We start from the raw sequence: 16,640 nt of genomic DNA on the forward strand, positions 1-16,640 counted from the left end.
GAACGGTGCGCCGAAGCGAGGAATCGATGAGCGCTGCTGGTAAATGGAGTTTTACACTAATTCGATAACATGGTATTTTCGGTCGTTTGAAATAACTCGTCATTTTCATGCAGAACTCGAGGAACTTTGATCAAATAGTGGCCAATAATAGATTCTGCAAGTTCGTTATCATTGCATGACATGTACTCAGCACTGTTGGATCAAATGCTGGACGTAAATTTCAACAAACATCAGAATTGCTGGATTCATGGCGTTCGTTAGCAGACTTCCCAAAAAGGAAGTGCGTTGTTCGATTACAATGCCAGTTCCTAGGGCGTGCAAATCGAAATTACTCGCCGTTGTTTGAACAAAGGCGGTATTGCATGTTAGAATTCTCCAATGGTAGATATATCTCTTCAACCGTTCTAACACCATTTGCTACCTCGGTGCGCTTTCATCTTCCGGCGTATCGATATTTGCTCGAGCCAGCGGCTGAATAGCCACTGAACATCTCATCTCTTTATTCGTCAGGTTGTCGTCGTCCCGGGAATTGAGCACGTTGGGGCTAATTAAAAATTGAAACCAGGTAATGAGCATGTTTTGCCCCATGTTCTGCTCAGTTTTGACGCGTATCGTTATTTTTCTAATTTCAATCACTGGCGCTACAGCCTTGACGCGCGAGGATGGACAAGACCGCGACATAGATGGGATGGGAAAGGGGGACCGCCTTACGGAGAACAAGCCGGAAGCTGACGGTACTGTTTCCGGATTTATTCTTCTAATTACCTTTTTATTTTACAGCCGCTGGTCTTAGTCCAAAGGCATATGAGGAGTTTGATTTGGACGTTTCGCGCCAACCGGAAGCTTTTGTAAAGCGTTTTCTGTACGAAAACTAAATGCAACTAGACACATACGCCGACTTCCTTTTCAAACAAGGCGGTTTAATGAGATAAAGGAAGAATGGAAGAGGTTTCGAAAGTATTTCCTAAATTCTCTCGCTTTCTACGGTTGGCTTTTGGTAAGACGAAAACGTGTTATCGGGTTAATTAAACAGATGATTGGACACGCACTTTCAAAGAAAATGGCGGTGATATTAGTGCAAATACCGAAGAAGCTGATTGCTCTTGGTATAAACGTCCTAGTTGACCCACTGTATTACAATTTAGTTGAACATAAACTTCTGTTGGCTTATGCAATTCAATGCATGGAATATAAATATTCATTTCAAAAACACCACAGTAATCTTTTGATATTTTAGATTTTTACGCGCCAAAATAAAAATAAAACAAAAAATAGCTTTCAGAACCTACTATAGCAAAAAGGAGAAGATGTTAGGCGATGTTAGCAGCAAATTGCAGGGCGGAAGCGAACAAGAAATACTACGAGGACGGTGCGACGCAGCAGCCTGCGTCGTGAAGGCGAACCCGAAGAAATCGCGGCCGTGGGAACGAAGCTGTCACGTTTGCCTTCACTAATACCTTTGTCGCTGCCAGTTCAGGCAATCATGATCGGCGAGGCCACTGTGTTGATGGTATGCAGTGATCGTGGTCATCATCATCAACACGAGCTTGATCATTACAGCTATTAGCATCAGTCTTTCTCAGTAACATATCGCAAAGAAACTCTTTGGTTGCGTCTGACAGTTATCCGTAGCCACCGATTGATTGCAAACTATTTCAGGGCAATGTGCACTACAGTTTATACTTTTCCATATTATCTAATATACAATCGCCGGATGCTAGAGCACAATGGTATTCCTCCGCGCAGTGTCACATATTTACTGACATCCGTACACCAACCTTTACTGCCAACTCCGTACAATTTTTGGCTCGTCCTTTTCTATGCGATCGAACCAAAATCTACTCCCAAACGGAACAAGGTTTTGCTCTTTACACCTTCACTTTGCTGCAACGTACACATTTCGACTTGCTCTGCGTCGAAAATTTCATACGAGAGCCAGTCAAAATTGACATCGTTTTTCTTTGTTAGCGTTACTGGTCAGCGTTCAATCCAAATCCAACATCATTCATTGAGGGGAATCTCACAGTGGCTGGATATGAGATGGGAAAAGCAAATCCAATAATAAGACAATAACCATGAATGGCATGGGAAAAGCGGAGCTGAGAAAACGGATGAATTAACGATACCCGAGCTTCCAATCGTTCGGAAGTAAGCCATAAATATTACGATAATCGAATCAATTCCCGATAAAAAATTGCTCAAACAATTTGTCCACGACCGAAATGACGATGGGAGATTCGGGGTTTTTTAACAAAAAGGTAAAACGAGAATATGTAATTGATAAAGCCAAACTAATGAGATAAGGTGATTTGGGAACGTTATATTTATAGATTTAAACTTAATTTATTTGTTTTAAAATTTAGACATAGAAGAATTTCTCTAGCGATTTCTATAATTACATAGCCATAAACATAACCTTTAAAACTTTATTAAATACGTTAAGAATAAAAAAAGGAGAAGAAAGAAAGAACTCAAGAGCCAATATTGCAAATCAAACGAGTTCAAATCGAGAATATACGACAAGACTTAGCCAGTAACAGTCCGCACATCCATTTGTACTTCTTTCGTATTTTGAAACGATCCTTTGATCTGTTTCTGGATTTTTTCAAATGCCCCTTTTTGACAATTGGGTCATGCAAAAAAAATTTGATTTGTATCTCGGTGTATCTTTGCTACTATCTTCAAATTATCATTTTAAGCTGATAACTAGATGGACAGTGTGCAGTAGTAACTATGTATAGCCAAACATGGTGGTCGAGGTCGGTGGAGTATACCTTTACCCTCACATTGCTACGATCGATGCTCTTGGTCGCTTATGTTCCACTCTACTCTGGACCAACATCGTATCAGCTGTGCTACCGTGTACCACATGGATAGCAAGAGGGTTTAGCATACGCTTTATACAGTGATAGACGGACATGGATGACAACAAGGATGGCAAATGGGCGCGAGGAACGGCGTATAATGCACCATGAAAAGTTGACAAGTTATGCGCCGTCGTTACAATTACTACGAGAGAGAGAACGAGGGAGAGCGCACGAAAAAAATGTGACTTGTGACGCGATTGCGCTACGTAACTTCGTCGGCATCAGTTGTGGAGAAGGCTGGTCGGTCATATTCTGATTACTAATTTCCGGTGCCTCTGGGTCGGTGCATCATGCGCAACAGCAGCGTCACCGTCATCATAAACATCATCATAAACCTGATCGTTGTCAGCATATGCTTGTATCGGAGGTTGCAAGAACACCACATTATTTGATCTACTTTCTACTGCACCTCGTTTAATAGTTTTGTGGCATGACGATTGTTCTAGTTCACAGGGAATGTCAGCCAGAAAATACCCGCACACTCGTAGTTTGAAATTCAAGTGAAGTTGACAAGTTGCATTAATGCTACGGACACAGCTTTTGCTGGAGCATACAACCCAAAAGATGATGAAGAAAAGCCGCTGAGCTTAAGATATTTAGCAGTGAACTTTGAATCTTGATCACTAACAGTAATAGTGACCCTGGCTTATTAAAAGCCCTTGCACTGAGCGCCAATGTTCTCCCGGGTTGGCAATATGCTTTAAATGCGCATTTGGTTGACGGTGTTATGAAATTGCATCCCCATTTAAAAGTCCCAGTTATTGTCTTTGTAGGCCCAGAGCATTGCGCATCTGGTTCAGTTCGTTCAGTTCACTTTTTTAGCTTTCTCACTTCCCAACAACCCGAAGCAAGCAACTCAATGTGTTCCTATCGAGCAAAGGTAAATAAACAAATGAAAATAATTATCATCCAAATGCAGGCACATCTGCTATCTGTTTTATTTTTACACTTTTTTTCCTCCCTGAGATGCGCACGAGTTATTGCATCAGACGCGCTGGCCATCAGGGGCTTAGCCATGCGAGCGGAACACACATTTAAAGAATCTGTTTTTTAAGCTTCTTAATTTTCTCCGTCCAGCCGTACCGGCACATTTCATCTCTATTCGCGCCATCATGTCTATTGTGGCACCGTGCGTGATGTGCTGATCGGATACTACCGGCGCATCGTCAAGGAACGCAATTGAGTCACAACGACTCCACCACACGATCGGATACTAACGCGCCGAAACGCATGTGGGGAAGTTAAGGGTTCGAAAAGGCCCAGGCCCTGCGTGTTTCTAACATGTTACTAAGTAATCAAAACCGTGCAGTCCTCCAGCGTGATAGGGCGCGAGAGCTAGTCAAAGGAGCAGTGAATTTAGGAAAATTTATATTTTGTTTACGCACTGGCAACAGACCCGCTGGTGGACCTGGTGGTGGTGCTAGTGCTGCCGACTCTGGTAGACAGTATGGTGTGTGGTTGTTTAAAATGCTCTCCGGCTCGCGCTAAAATCAAACGGCTGCTTATTGTACAAAATCTTTCCTTTTATGTTGATAGATTTTTCCGAATTTTTTCAGCTGTCCTTCACTCCAACTCTTAAAAGGACAATTGTATATGAAATGTCTTTTGAGCTCGGAACATGAAGAAAAAAAAAAACGAACTAACCTGATCAAACTTCCAGCCACGAAGACGATGTAAAACGGCGATCGAAAGGCACGCGGATGGCCAAGAGGAACAACCATTTCGAATTTATGTTCGATCCGGCACTTGGAGGCTAATTGGCAGAACGATCTTCTCGTTCATTAGCGATTATGCGGCCGCCTCCGCGTTTCGACAGTTACGCAAAGCGCTGCTGGCGTGTACGCGCGCAAGAGCGAGACACGCAAAAGGCAAAGGTACAAGAAGTTGAAGTTCATATTTGGCTTTGTTTCGAAGGAGTATGAGCCCCGGAGCCGCCCTGGTGCCGGGTTTGTCGTCGTCCTGTCCCGCTCGTGCTCGTGCGGAACACTCCCAGGGAGTATGATTGCTCCTTGGATTCTGCTGTGTGGCGCACACTCCGTTTACCAGTTCGGCCTGAAAGCTTACTTGCAGCTTCTTTCGCATGGTGGTGATGCTAGAGTGCTCGTTCTAGAGCTCTCATCTTTGGTCAAATTAATGAAAATTGAAAATAATAAAAACATAATGACTTATCTCCGGTTCAAGCCCTGCGGTTTTGGTCCGGTTTGGGGCAATGTTTGCGTACATTTTTCTCCGGGGGCGCTATTTCACCCGCCGAGGCGGTGGGGCGAGGAAGGTGGAGGGGGTGGAGGAGGGAGGCTTTAGCCGTTTTGTACTTTTCTTTTTCAGGTTATTTTTTTCTGTTCGCTCTTTGCTTCGCTTCGGTCCCTTGCCCTAAAGGCCTTCGACTTCCGTTTTACGTTTCTCTTACTTCAATTGACCAAACGCGTACCATTGCTTGCGTTCTCACACGCGCAAATGCCCTTTTACACAACTCTCCGTGGCTTCTGCCTCGCATCTTAGTTTTTCTGCTTAGCGCGCGCAGCCGCGATCCGTAAGCGGTTAAGTGCGCGTGCGTTCATTTCGCTTCAAGAAGAAAAGTGCCTTTAATCGCTTCTGTTTTTCGGTGGTTTGTACAGCCAAAATTGAACCTCAAACAATTGTTAAGAACACCTAAGTGGAGCCCCTATCGATGATGAGCGTTGGAAGCACTGCATCTCCAGCATTGTGATCAAAAAGTTGTGAGATTTGGACCGATTCGAAGAGTGCGATTACAAGCAATGGTGGCCTGGTTTAACTGCTTCATTAATAAAGTATACGAAATCTTGGACATTTACGCAATGATTTACAGAGGAATGTGTCCAGAGCTTCATAACATCTCCGTAATCAGTGACTTGATTGCTATTCAAAACAGACGTCACTGTAGTGAAGCATTTGGCAAGAAGCTGTACATTCTCAAGACGAGCGTCATTGCTCACAAAACTGCAATTCTGACTCTACTCGATCTCTATTGTACCTCGGTACCGTTTAGTACGCTTCATGCACAAGATCTTCGCCGATGCTTCCCAAACATGGTAGCACCCGGGATCAGTTCTCTACAATTGAGTGTGATGCACGGATAATGAAGCGAGCTGCATAAAATGCGTTTGTTGCGTACATTTACATGTCTATTCAATTGTTGAAAAAAACAGTGTCGAACCATCACGTCGACCACGTCCTTGTTCAGGACATTATCGTTAAATGTTTATGGGCCCGAGGTGCTTAACTATGGAGATTTTTCCGTCTTTTTCATCAAACACAACGATTGACGTGTGGTCTGGTTCATCCGATTACTTAAAAACGATCGCTTCGTATTGCGAATATCAATTGAAAGCATGTAACGCTTCTGTATGCACTACACGACGCGTCGCGTGCCCATTAAAATGGCTAATGGAATTCTGTCTGAGATGTCGGCGGGAATATCTTCACCACAGATCCCTATAATGCGGGATTTACTTTAAACGAATGTGCTTCGATGGGTGGCTGGTTTCAATTGAAATCGACAGTAACAACAATTTAAATCACGCCAGAATGTGCTTTCAATGCCAACGACATTGGGATTCGATCGGCGGTTGCCGATCGTTTAGCGCATGTTCAAAATTCGAACGAAGATACGCGATTGATATTGACAACGTAACATGCAACAATTACTTTGCGAAAACGATGCATGTCTCGACGCGTGCAGAAGGGATTGAATGATAGGTTTCGAAGTAATTGTAATTTTCTTGAAATATTAAAAAGTAAATCAAAAATGACATGGTAAGATCGTCTTACTTCATATTTTAGCAAGTTATATGAAGAACAAGAAATAGCATCGCACAGTTTAAGATCTCAAGGAGTATCAAAATCCCACTCGTTTTATTGAACACAGTCCTTGGACGTCTATTGGAACAGTAAAGAAAACTGGTATTTCTAATTAGAACCATGCATACGGAAGAAGCTGAAAAATGAAGAAAATCGAATAACTTTGAATGCTTCAGCGCATAGGTTGGATATGGTGGAGGTTTTGTACAGTAGATAGAATCCGATAGCATAATTCCGTCGAATCATTCCGCTGCTATCCTGGCCAGCCTCTCTCGCCAGACGGACACAAGGCTGATGCTTGACAGACGATTCAACTCCCCGACCTTTTATTTGATCCGTTCATGGTCACTGAGGATCGTCTATATTTCGACGCCGCAATAAAAGCAAAGCCCGCCCCTTTTCTCATACGCTTCAATCGATTGGCCTATTAATAGGAGCAGCGGGCGCTATCGGGCATGCCAGATCAACTTCTTCTTTTTTTCTCTCTTGTCTTTTCGTTCAGGAAAGCCTTGCAATCCTTCAACTTGATTTATATCTCGGAAAGCTGAACTAGTGTGGATTACCATGTTTTAATCTTCCGCACGATCAACGGCGGGGGTTAGCGGTCAGAGCTCGCTACCGAATTACGTAGTCGAATTCTCATCAAAAGCACTAATTAATATTGAAAGCTAGCCATTATGACAGAGTTGCGTTCGGGGAATAAATGTTTCACGCAGTAGCTACGATGATATTTTTTACGATTTAACTGCTTCCATGGACCACTCCTAATGCATCGTAAAAAGAAGGAGAATAGAATATACACCAAAACGATATTCAAATTTTTCTTCCCTGCAGCATTTTGAACTGCAGATTCGATGCCACAATATTGAGCCGAGGTGATTTTCAGCAGATACTTCGTTTCCCTTTTTTATGCTTTATAATTCTTCAGAATTTTCCAATAACAGCCTACGGTAAGTCTGATCACAATCAAAGGGATTGTTAACACACCAGTTTCGAATGTGTATAAATGTTACTGCCCCCGTAGAGTCCTCGCCTCGCGCAAAGCGTTGCGAAAGGAAGCAGCGACCATCCAAATCAAGCAGTAACGTATTTTCGCACGATGGTGCTGGTTAACTGTTGAAAATGAGACCCATCCATCCATCCATTTACCGATCACTCCAGCTATCCATTCATCATCGCGTCTCATCCGGTTAGGTAGTATTTGATACGTGACCAAGCAAAGCACCGCCAGAAGACGGGAAGGATATGAAAGCTATCGTTTCTATGGTGCGGTTCTTTTTTATGGCGTGCCACCGAAGTGCTACTGTGTGATCCATGCCCTGCCCCAGAAAACCTGGATCCTCTGGGTCGCGTGGCTGTAAACATCTACTGGCAGGCTGACTGACTGACTGGCTGGCTGAGGCTGCTGCGTTAAAAGAATGAATGACTGTCGGTCGTCCATCCAACCCATCCATCCATGGCCACAGACAAACCAAGGAAATGTGTTCGAATCTACTCCAGGTGTAGAGCTTTTTCCGATCAAATATTATAAAGTACTACCCTTCGCCACCCCGGCTTGGCACTCTGCTTCGGCACTCCTTCGAAACCCTGAACCGGCTCCGAGAGAGCCTCGGAAGCTCTAAAAAGCATCATAAATACAGGGATGACGATGCCGCCCCGTTCGGAGGTAATTATTTTTGTAATATAATTTAAGATTTGCCTTCTACCGTCTCCGTGGGTCCAAAGCAGCAGCGTCCCAACAGACGGCGGCTGTACGATACGCTGCCGTCTTTTCTGAAGGGCTTTTTAATGGGACTCTTCTTTCTTGGCCATTGTTTTAGCATCGCTTCTAAATCTCCTTCCTCCCTCTCGCTCTCTCTCTTTCTTTCTTTGTGTATGGGGTGCTGTTTTACGAATATCTGTGGCTAATGCTCTTTCGTTCATTTCGCCATGCTTATCCCGCGACATTATTCTTCTGCGAGTGGCAATCAAGGGTTCGATGTAACACCGGTAGCTTGGTAAAACATTTCCGGCCTCAGTCCTGCCAGAGTGGGTATGCTCATCCATCGAATCAACCGACAAGAACTATTAACTGGCTAATTCCATTTCAGACACACATTGCAAAGAAATTTGTGCTGACAGCTCGCAATCAACAACAACATTCATCGCGTTTATCGTTGAAGATAACTTCATGCTGTTATGATGCTTTAGGAAAAAGCGCCATTAAAAGGCAAAACTATATTTATAAGATTTTTCCCAAAAACGTGGCTCAGCTCTCCAATCGAAAAGAACACTTGGCTAAACAGCGTCGACAATTTCCATACAGAAATAACTACTAAAACAACAGCCAATCAAATACTCTAGCTTATGATGGAGCATAAACATATTTTACACACACACTGCTACAAACATTTCCCATCACTCACACGCGAAACTCCATTTCCAGCACTCCGCACTCTGTACGGAAATGTTTTCCTAAAAGCGTGGACTTAAAAACGCATAAGACACGTGCGGTGCCGTATCGTTACCACGCGGGGTGCATCGAAACGTGGCGAGCGTTCCTTGTCCTTTCGGATTCGAAACGGGTGAGTGAGAACTAACCCACTCCGGTCCCGCTCAAGCATTGAACATTGAACAGGGGTTCAAGCGGGCCAAGTGCGGGTTGGCGCGAAGGGAGCTGAAACTTCAAAACAAACAAATCAGTGCTCGAAAATCAAATAAAACATTAATTATTTTATCACACCCAGTGGGTATACGGTGAAGGTGCGCCGAGGAAGAGCACCGGGAAAGGAGGGGAATGTGTGAGATATGACAACCCGTGGCCACAGCCCAGCCAGTTAACCAGGTGGGGTTCCCTTTGCGCACTGTGCGCACAGGCGCCAATGTTTTATTTCAAACAAGTGCATTATTTAAACCGATTGCCTGCATGAGTTGCTGTGTTGCGTTGGGTTGGCTGGTGCAATGGCGGTTAGAATGCTCCTCACCTCACCAATAATGCACTCATCCGGTGTTACGGCCATAACGCAGGATGATGACGGCCCGTGGCCCGGTTGGCTGGTTGGTTGGTCGATTGGTTCGTAAACAATCACAACTGTCAAAATATCGAGAACAGCAGCGGTAGCTACCAGCCAGCATATAGCCGGACCTGGTGTGCGAGGGTGCCAATGGTAGCGCCATCTATCTTCTGGTGTTACTGCTGTGTACACACCACCGCTGAGCTTCTTCCGGCCATTTACCACAAGAGACGCGTGCGGCGGCGGCTTGCTGTCTGCAAGTGCATTCTGTGCTGCTGCACAGCCTCATGTTGTCATCATGTGAGAAGCGCACGGGAAGCGTGCCTGTTACGCTCGGTCTGCTTTTCTCGTGCAGTCGAGAGCGATGCATCAAAGATGCAGAACAGCAACTGACCGGCTGTGGTTCGGCACACGGCGGGTACTATTGCCGAACCACCTACCAGCCAACGTCCACCGATGAAAGTGATAGAAAGAAAACAATATTGCTAATTAATTGAGTTTTAACTGGCAAAGAGGCTTTGGGACGTACCGCAATAGCAGCACCAGCACCAAGTGTGACCCCATCCTCTGGATCCGTTTGGCGCAAAGGAGCAAAAAATCTCTACACACTTCTGGACGTTCTCCGGTGCAGGCGCATTTGAGTATCTATTTAAACTAATTAGTGCTGCCATCAGGCGATCGCTAATTAAGTTATGTGAAGGCAACACTAAAAGGTGCACGGGAAAAAGAATGTATCAACTCGACCGCAACACACCACAGATTCGATCCCTTTCATTTTGCAGCATCCCATGCTTAGAATCGATCAAACGTGGAACATCAGCAGTATACTCAACGAGACTGCATCGCACTGTCCTTTGGTCAAACGTAAAGTATTTTTTTCTCCACCCTGCAAACTCTCTCGATGGAGGTGCGCCAAATTTAATTACATCTCATATCGGAAAATAGACAGGGCATTGTTTAGTTATTTGAAAATAGACACGCGCGCAATTTTGTGGACGCAAATGCGTGTTTTTGGCTTGTGACACAAATTCAATTAACATTACCAAACCTTCCGAATAATTAAACGAAAAAGGACCATCTTTCTGTGGTCCCGTACGATAAACCGTTTGTACAGATTCGCATCGTTGACTCTTATCGTCATCGTGGTGAAACCTTTTCTCTACAAATAATAAGCTCGTTTAGAATGGTGTTAGTTCTACCAGGTTTCATGCAAAGCCAAAACGAAGAAGGGCAACAAAATAGCACAAAAATATGGGATAAAAAAAACGCGAGATACACTTTGGAATACGGTTAGTTTCATTGTAGCAGCAGGGTCCGTGATGGTGCCGTAGCTGTAAAGTTGAGGAAAATAATAAAATTCAAAATTGAATTACGATTGCTGCGGGGCAAGTGTAATTAAAAGATTTGCGACCGTATCTCAATCGACACCATCGTAATGTCGGCTTCAGTATCACCACGCCATTCGGCTCGGTCATGGGGCGACAGGGAATCCTCATCGCAAGCGAAAATTACGACAGCCATCGCACAGTGACAGACACAACCATCGAAGAGTAGAATGTCAATATTTAATTGGCTGGCTCATTACAATTCTCTTCTCTCAAACCGCACACGCACGCGTACCCCTACCCACCGGTGACCATTTGTGGAAAGGTAGGGAAGACATTCTTCAAGAAAGATATCAACAAAACACCGGTGAAAATCTTTTTCTTTGATGTTGTAATCGCTCGCTTGTACCGCTCGGAGCGTATTTCATAAATTTGAGCAAGCTGTATCGAAGTCTCTAATAGAGATCATTCAGTTTAGCTGATGAAGAATCGAACTTGCCGAAGAAGATACCTTAGGAGAGGACACTAGCAATTCATTCGAATAAATCTATATATCGGAGAAAACTATCAACATTGTTTCGATGGTGGTGGATCGAAGAGAACCACGAAAAAGCCTGATGCTTTGATATGGATGGAAGACGCGTTGGGGCTTTGCCTCTTTCTAGCCAATACTACTGTTTCATTTCGTTTTGCATGACAAATTGTGTATACATGAAATAGCCGAACGAGCCCGGGACGTTTGGTGGCGTTGAAAATTTCAAATGACCGGATGTGTGCTTCGTCGCATATCGCAACTACAGTACCAGCACACCGCACCGCACCGCACCACACCACCGCTGACGCATCCAATCACCCCACAATGCACAGACACTCGGACACTTGTGCCACCCATGATTATGTGTCGCTCCGTGCAATGCCATGTAGGCACGTAGTAACGGACGTTTCTTCACAGCAACTCGGAATATGACACCGATCGTTAGGGTCCGAAAATCATCACCTAAAAACCGTCCTCCGATGTGTAAGTCACGACGCCGAGAACGCACAGCAAGTGTGCCGCATGAGCTGCGCGTGGCACTGCAAACAATGCAAGCATCCACTTGGAAAGGTTTTAATTCTACGTGGTATAAGCGAGATGGACATCATTTAATTAATCGTTAAATTTGAATATGTTTTGAAACAAAGCGATGGGCGATGAAACAGAGCGATGTTAAAATCTGAAAGGCATAGGCCCAGACTGGGTATCTTGATTCTATTTGTTAATTGGCCATCGGAATTTTCACAACTTTGGAAAAAGAAGGACTGAAAAAGGTACCATATATACCCGAATGAATTGAGCTTCCGAACCAAATATTGCTCATCTAGAACATAATTGTAAACCTTGGACGAGGCGATAAACAACTCTCAACAAATATCTAAAACTTGATTTGTGTAGCAAGGCAAAAAGATCTGAGTTCCGATTGGAACCGATCTGGGTGCTGAGAAGCTTGTAGAAAGTATACTACTCGAAAGCTCAAGGCTACTCTAGAACTAGAATCGTTCGTCTGACAATCGGTGGACAAGTTGATTAAAAACTGAATTTGCTCTACGTGATATCATCATCAACTACATCAATGACGTGTGATCAGCGAGATCAGAAGATGTGTACCTTTAACAGCAATCCAGTACCTTAAATCGACCCAGCTCTACCCGAAAGAACACTCTTCTTCACTTTATATGTCCGTCGGCAATAAGACGATGTATCGCGTTCAGCACATGCGAACTGTTCTCCGTTGCCTTTACGCTTTTTGCACGCTGTGCCTCTTCGTTCATTCATGAAAACAGCCCAATGCGCTACACGTTTAGTTAGAAATCGTTTAGAAATCGCTGCATCCTTCGAAGGATTATCCTCCCAAAGTAAGAGGAAGGAGCAACAACGAACAAAATAAATTCCCATCGTAAATGTAAATGCAAGCCACTGGCCGTCGGTCAACGATGGAAGTAAAAGTCATAACAATAACAATAAATTAAGCACCAACCGGAATATGTTGAACTCCACCTTCCCTAGGGCCATTGCAATCAACCGAGCTTGGATGGTGTCGGAGAGTAAAAGGACCGCAAGGCTGGCGATGTTTCTTTGTCGCTTCTGGCTTTTCGGCTCGTACAGCCGAATGCACCGGATGAGGTGCCACGCGAGCGTCGTCAAGCGATCGGGTTCCATGCATGGGCATCCACAGCAAGAACGCACTGGGGATGCTCGGAAGTCTTCACGTAAGAGTAAGTGCAAGTGTAACCATGCAGCCCCTGGCCTCCACGATTGCCGCTGCCTTACCACGATTCGTTGCACTTGTTCTGGGATCAAGTTAAAACGAGCTCTCCTCCTGTGCTCGGCGGTCGTGGCTTCTCGGACTTGTTTTATTATTTTAAACTAAACCGTTTCTGCGGTGATCTGTCTCACGGTTGATCAAGTTACACGAGGCGTACGCACGTATGTACGTACAGAGGACGGCGTGCTGCCCGTCCGGTACAGAGGCAGAGCAGCAAACAACAAAATCGACAAACACACACACCCTACCGGAGTACACGTATCTGTATCGGGGGGCTGGATAAGCTTGCTCCTGCACACCTGATGTCCAGCCGTTTGCATGCTGCATGGCGATTATGCCCATATGCTGGAGGAGCTTGACTTTTTACGTTTTATTTTTATCATCATGAGAAAACAGTCGCGTGGCTCGGGCTGCGCCTTGGCAGCACGATCTTTGCCTTTATATATGAGGCCTCTCTTTTTTTTCTTCCCTGTAGAGATCCAGTTTGTCCAGTTAACGATAGAGTAGAGCTACTCGATGTAGACCTCTGGTCTTTTCGTTTCTTTTTGTTTTGCGTTTTTCAACCGTACCATTTATCATCGATCGGCAACGATGGGGCCAGCCAGCCTCAGCATACGCATCCTGTTCGTTCCATCGCCGCAGAAAGAAAGATAGACTTCCGATGGGCTAACACAGCAGCATCCAGTAATTGCATGAAGGAAGGCGAATTCAACAGGATAAACACGAGCAGGATGGAGCGTGTGGCGAAATAATAACGCAGAAGCAGGAGAACAATATTCGCTGGAGCTTAAGTCCAAACCGGTTTAGCAATCGAAGACAGGTTGGTATCGATCTTTCCTTCCAGCCCTTTCTGTGTTCCCCTGCGTGCGGGTTCGGTCGATTGCCACCCGGGACTGGTCTAGTCATTCAAGAGCAGTTCACACAGACTACTTTTCTGCCTCGCTTCTACTTCCTGGACTAATCGGATTAGTTATGCTGAGCAATCATCGTTTGCAAATGAGCCACTTTACCCGGAGGATGCTTCACTGTCTCTCTCTCTCTTTCTCGGGGCATCCACATGTAACTGGTTGCCTTCCATCTCGCGAGATGCGTGCTCGACGGATTTCTTCCAATTCGTAGCGTTGACTGGCCGAAAGTCATAAATTACAACACCAAAACGTCCACCGGCACGACGCACGAATGTTATCTAAAAATTTTAAATTTATTGCCATCTTCAAGGCATCGTAAATCTCGTCACAATCTGCTTCCTTTGCCATTGCTTTCGTCTTGTCTTGTGTATTTAAAAATCAACAAAACTTTACCGAGCAACATTGAACGCATTCGAATGAGTGGCTATGCCGTCACTGGGACCAATACTGGAAGTAACGATCCCCGAGCCATTCAAGTGCATAACGACGAACCGAGGACCGAGCTTTTATGTTTCTGCTAAGATCGAGCGCCTCATGCTATATAATCGTTAGTAGTCGGGTGCGTTGTTATCATCAGAAAAACTCTGCTGGACCGCTGTGACGGATCTCTGCTCGTGTCACGCATTCGTACCAATGATTGAAAGGTGTGAATCTGACCCGCGATACATTCGTGCACTAGCCGACAGTCGGACTGATTGATGGTCAAGGTGATTCATCTATTCCGTGCGAGGTTCCTCCACCGGTTTGCTTGATTAATATCGAGCATCGACCCTTAAGTGAGCCTGAGCTAAAGTGCAGAACTCAACTGGACGTATGATAATGTCCTCCTCGGATGGATCGCCCATAGCCGCTCGAGAACGAGTGGCAGGTCCAGCAAAATGATAAACCAGAAACTGGTTTCATCAGCCCCCCGGTTTCCAATCCCGACTACTTGATCTTTTCGATCTTACGATCCGTGTATCGTTCATGTATTGCTTATCACAATGTTGTACAGTAGACGAGGCGACTATTTTTAGAAGGATGGTAGAATACATGTTTAGTAGGGAAATAGTAAATCTGCAAGCAAAAGTGTTCCCAAATATTTTCCAAGCTGTTCGTTTGTTTAGGGTCGGCCTTTCAGCCGACTTCTATCACCTCGCAAAAACAAGGATCTCGTGATGCAGAAAGTTTATTGACTTTCTGCACGTCGCGACACGCGTCTCCATTTCCTCTGTCGTTTCGTCGGTTTTTCGTTTTTGCTTTTCATTTTGTTGATTTTAGTCGATACAAACAAATTTCTTCCTTTAACCCAATCCCCTTGTCTAATGAAGATAAAGTCTTCATCGGGCCCATTCATTAAAAGATCTGCCAATGATTCCGTGGTAAGATCGTGCGTGTGGGGAGCTGTGGGTAAAGAATAACAACGCCACACCAAGGGAGGAACCCTCGACTGTTAACTCCTAACCTGTTTTGAACCTGATACGTCGAGTCCGAACGCTCGCGCTCCTTTCACGACCGATCGAGTTTCTTGCGTCGATTGGCGCGAATAGTAAGGATCGATTGAAGGTTTTTGAAGAACGCAAAACGCCCGTCTTCCCGTTCCAGCGCTAGGTAATCGGCCTTTCGTTTCGTTACACGAGCCTTCCCGCTTTCCACTGTTTGATCCGTAATCAAAGCTTCGCTGTCAACTTACACTGCAATCAGCAGACAAAGGAAGAAAAGCGGAATCGAAGAACCCAACCAGCACGAAAACCCGGCCAGCGACTCATTAAATTTTATGCTAATATTGAAGGTTACCTCCCTGCAGGTTGCTTCCTCACGATCCCAACATGACGCTTCATTTTATACTTTTTAAGCCTTTTTTTCGTTATTCACGTTGCGTGCTTTACGGTCCTTTTCTTGACTTTCACGAAACCACCGACGTTAACTACACAAACGGTTCCCAAACCGACCGGGAGGCCGTTTCGAACAGAACGAGATCTTCACAAATGAACTATTTAAACTGAAACGACAGGTTTTTGCCACAGGTGGTGACGCCACCGAAATGGAGAGAGGTGGACCTAAATATTGTGGCTCTAAAAGACATCGATAGATCGTCGAAAACGGTTCAACTCTTTCTCTTCTCGTTACGTATTGTAGGATTTCATTCATAAAGTTGAATCCAACGCCAGTGGTGATGGAAGTTGGGGGCCTGTAGGAGCACGGCGGGACTTCTCCTCCACTCGACGATTGAATAACTGGATTGCGGGTAAACAAGACGTATGGAACATGGGCTAGAGCCACCCTTCCATTCATGATGATGGCTCTTCTAAGGGATTGTACGTCGAGCCAATAATAAGCTTATAATTTATTCTAATCAATGGGAGACTGGCTGAAACAACGAAAGTAAATGGAGGAGACGAATGAGTGTTCAACGCGGGCGGAGAATGGAAACACTCATGGGCTG

The 16,640-nt window shown here is 44.8% G+C and overlaps 1 protein-coding gene and 1 long non-coding RNA gene across 16 annotated transcripts in view; one reads left to right on the forward strand and one right to left on the reverse strand.

The window, feature by feature from the left end:
- The window catches only part of LOC118507821 (ETS-like protein pointed), an 85,257-nt gene that overhangs the window by 48,653 nt on the left and 19,964 nt on the right, over positions 1-16,640 (reverse strand). The gene's annotated exons all lie outside the window — the stretch shown is intronic.
- LOC118507823 lies at positions 4,985-9,076 on the forward strand. Of its 2 annotated transcripts, none has more exons than XR_004905716.1 (3): positions 4,985-8,352; positions 8,659-8,718; positions 8,777-9,076. It is a non-coding gene; the product is annotated as an uncharacterized LOC118507823 (long non-coding RNA). The 2 variants fall into 2 exon arrangements; XR_004905717.1 differs by having other exon boundaries at positions 8,659-8,714.

Source organism: Anopheles stephensi, chromosome 2 (genome assembly GCF_013141755.1).
Source record: "Anopheles stephensi strain Indian chromosome 2, UCI_ANSTEP_V1.0, whole genome shotgun sequence".
NCBI lineage: Eukaryota > Metazoa > Arthropoda > Insecta > Diptera > Culicidae > Anopheles > Anopheles stephensi.